The 4,447-nt window shown below is 33.2% G+C and overlaps 1 protein-coding gene across 4 annotated transcripts in view; it reads left to right on the top strand.

Moving 5' to 3' along the window:
* LOC106683558 (cubilin) overlaps positions 1–4,447 on the top strand; it is a 285,361-nt gene that overhangs the window by 260,256 nt on the left and 20,658 nt on the right. The window lies entirely within an intron of this gene.

Here is a 4,447-nt window from a genome sequence, read left to right as displayed (position 1 = left end):
TATATATGTATTTCCCCAAATTTCAGTTTCAACAGTTTCAAAATTTTTACTTTAATCCATCAATTCCTTTTAAATATTTATGAAAAATAAGTGTACGTATATTTTAGTTGAGTAGTTTCCACCAAACAATAGGAACACTGTCACTATAATTTGTAGTTTCTGTTGTATACACTGTTTGTATCCATTTCTATAAACTACTTTAGAAAATAATAATATCAAAAGACAAACAAAAAACATAAACTACACAATCATAGAAATAAACAGTAGTAATGGGTCAAATAAAACAGCCATTTGGACTGCTCTAACTTAATTATTAAATCATAGATTGGAATGGTTGGATTATAAAAATATATATCTTAAATTTATGATTAGAACAATGATCAGAAAGAATAAATACTTGCTCAGTCACTACTTCAATTAGAATAAATAGCAATGAAAATCCTCATGACTCATACTATAAGAAATATGAGAACTTATAGTTGCATTAAAGGAAAATCATTAAATAATTCAGACATCTGAAGTTTAAATTACAAAAGCAAGGTATGTATCTTTAACTTCATTGGTATTCTGCTAATCTATAGGAGCATTTACAGAGTACTGTAGGTCATCAATGCATGTACTATGCAAGACCATTAGCATTTCTCCAATGGATATGTTAATTACTATAGACAATTAAATTCCTGCTCGTAAAATCTTTATTACTACTCTCAAAAGAGATCTTATTTTCATTAATTGAAAAATAGAATCATCTGGTTCAAATCATTTTCATAATCAAACAGCAGCATTCAACAATTCTGATATTAAAATAATATACCTCACAACTTATACAGCTAATAACCACTGCTACTATAAATTAAGTATGCATTAATTGTTATAATAACACAAAATATTAGAGAAAATAACTAACTAATTAACTTGAGTAATGCTCAAAGTTTTGACCATCTCTCTCTCCAAAAGCATTCCAAACCGATACTTCAAGTATACCAGATCTAAATCCTATTCAAGAACAATAAGTCCTAAAACTGATCATTTGCCAAGATTAAGAGATGTCAAAATTCACAAGAATCACTCCAAAAATTAATATTTGCTAATGGAATAAGAAACAAAATTCTTAAAGGAATTTTTCTTGTAAGTTGCACTTTCATTACTTACAGAAGGAAATAGTCGTTATTTAAATTTAAAGTTTTATTTTTTATACCTTTAGATTTACTTACTTACTACTAAAATTTTATAAGTTGGTGAATGTCTGTATACATATGATAATTTATTTTAAGCATTGAAAATTTCAAAAATTTTCTATAATCAACAAAAAAAAAATTATAAAGTTTTTGAACCATACCTCCATAATACATCTGTTCAAATACAATTACTCTACTGCACTTCTCAGTTAGTAACAAAACACAGCAGAACCGCAGTCACCTTTAGATTCAATTAAAAGATAACTCTTGTCATATATGGACAGCTGCCAGGTTTCAATAGACTTTATTCAGATCCAGTTAACAGAACAATTTCTATTGGTAAAAGAGTTCTCAATCATTGGTATGCACAAACCGTGATGATTGACATGACTCACAAGCCCAGAATAATGTGTTGGTTTTAAAAAAATATAAATTATAAAATATAAAAGTATAAATATAAAGGGGAATATACTCAGAAATTTAAATATGGGGATCTATAAAAACTGAAAGAGAACAAATCCAGAAGGAAATAAATTCAAATGAAAGGCAAGTAATGTTTATTATACTAATGTAATGTATGTAATGTAAAGTAATGTTTATTATACTATACTCTTACAAGCAAAATTGCTAAATTTGCATCTACTTTCGAGAAACATGAAAGTTAAAATTTGCAACAATTTGCAAATGCATTACAACAAAACTATTAACCTTTCGGCTGTTTTTATGAATATGAAACATGGCATCTTACTTTGAAAGAAGAAGAAGAACTTAAGATATTCAAATTGACAAGAAGAAGGATACAAACGTGGAGGTTTAGGAGGCTAAGCAATTAGAATGTCGGGGCATAGACTAAGTTAACATAATTGAAGTAATAATTGGGAAGTTGAAAAGGACTTCTAAATTTTTGGAGTCAAATAATGAAAGAATCTCTAAAAATTTAATAAGCTCTGAACCCACCAGTGAATCAACAAGGGGTAAACAGAGACGTAAAGGGAAAGATAACGTCAAGGTAGACCTTGTAAAATTGGGGACATAAGTTGATAGCACATTTGTATTATAGTATTGAACCTGGAAGTGCTTCAAACCTTTACTATTATTATATGAGCCTGTGAAAATGAAAGAGGTGTAAGTGGCTTTTCATTTACTGGAAGACAATTAATTTTATTTTCATGTACTTAAATTATATCGCTGTGTTGCTTGAATAGTGGCACATCATGTTGTGCATTAGGGAGGGTTTTTATAACAAAAGATAAAGAGTATGTGTTACACTAATGGACGCTACAAGCAAAACAGACACCAGACAAAGGAAAGCCTAGTGTCCAGGTCTGAAGCAGTGTTGCCATCCAATGTTTTATTTACAATTATATTTATAAAGTAAATAGTAATATCAATTTTCTACAACACAGCTGACAATAAAAAGTTTTTATTTGGTGATGGTGGAATTCCATAGATTGTATTCTAGACTGGAATTGATTTGTAACAACCCTAATTAAGACACCATGGAGGATGACCTTAGTAAAGAAAGTAACTACAGTCTAGAGTACTATCTTTGGAATACATCCAATTCTAAATAAAATTGAAACTTTTTTTTGTCAAGCGATAAATATATATAACATAACACACTTAAATGATACTGATTAATTATCTAAAATACTAATACTACAGTGTGGCTCTACAATCCGGCGTCAAATCCTGGCCTCCTCCAGCAGCTTCCACCAATTGTCTCGGTCTCTTGCAGCCGCCATCCAATTCCGAAGACCCAGCATATTTCTTGCATCATTAGCAACACTATCAGCCCATCTCAGCTTTGGTCTTCCTCTTCTCCTGGTACCAGGGAGTGGCTCCATCAGAAATTGTCTTGGTGGATCCTCATGCCCATCCTAACATGTCTTGCAATTTTCATCACTCGAACTATATCAGACTCCTTAAACATAGTGTACAGCTCCTGATTTTTCCTCCTTTTCCACTCTCCTCTGATGAGAACACCACCATATATATACGTCTGAGTATTCTTCTTTCAAAGACCAGGAGTTCCTGTTCACAAGCCCACGAGGCAGTCCAAGTCTCACAACCATACAGCAAGACTGGGCGCACTATCCTCTTATAAAGACAAATCTTCGATTTTCTGTAAAGAGCTCTACTCCGGAACTGCCTTGCCATAGAAAAATAGTACCGATTTGCTGCTCTGATCCTACGCCAAATCTCTTGTTCAGGTACGTTGTCTTGGGTTACCAATGAGCCAAGATATACAAAACCATTAGTCTTCTCTAATTCGTATTCCCCGAAGGTCACCTCCTCTCCAGGCCTAGGCACCTCTCCTGTAACCATATAGCTAGGAAACCATCCGATACAGCCTGGAAGGAACGTCCTATGATATCTATATCATCCGCGTACGCAAGATGTTGATTCAAAGATGTTGCAATTAGTCTGTAACCCAGCATCTCTCACTGCCTTCTCAAGTGCAAGATCAAAGAGAAGGCAGGCTAAGGCATCTTCTAGGCGTAATCCCTTTATTGAGGGGAATTCCTCCAATCGCTCTCTACCGATCTGAACCATATAGCTTACATTGTTCATTGTAAGCCTCACGAGGCTTATGAGCTTGTTAGGGATCTTAAAATACTTTAGAGCATTATACAATTCTTATTCATGCTTCTTCCTATTCACGCTATCATAAGCTGCTCTAAAATTGATGAAGAGGTGATGAGTTTTAATCTCGAATTCCCTTCCTCGCTCGAGAATCGTCCTGAGGCAGAATATCTAATCAGTCATGGACCTGCCTTTTCTCAATCCACACTGTTATCGTCCGAGCGCCCTCTCCACATAGGGCAGCAAACGCTCGAAGAGGATGTTTGACAGGACTTTGTATCTGGCAGAAAGGAGGGAGATCCCTCTGAAGTTGGAACACTTTAGTCGATCACCCTTCTTAAATAACAATATAGGACAGAATAGAATAGGACAGATGAATGTTTTGGTCCATGGGTTTGGTAGAACTTTGTCTGTCCAAACGGTGATGAGGAGATCCTATATATATTAAATCAATATCATTTCAGTATGTTATGTTCAATACTATTTCGAATTTCTTGTAATAAATGAAAAGTAACTTAAGCCACTTTCATTCTCTGGCTTATATATATATATTTAAACATTAATAATGCAAAGGTGCATTTTTTAAAATAGGAAGGTTTATTTTTTTCACATATTTTGATAGTACTTAGCCTCCTTAGACAATAAAAAATTCTAAAACTACAATATTTTTCAAAAAGCATTTA

Source organism: Halyomorpha halys, unplaced genomic scaffold (assembly GCF_000696795.3).
Source record: "Halyomorpha halys isolate HHAL.00 unplaced genomic scaffold, Hhal_1.1 Scaffold494.1, whole genome shotgun sequence".
NCBI lineage: Eukaryota > Metazoa > Arthropoda > Insecta > Hemiptera > Pentatomidae > Halyomorpha > Halyomorpha halys.
This window is presented reverse-complemented; position numbering and strand designations above follow the sequence as displayed.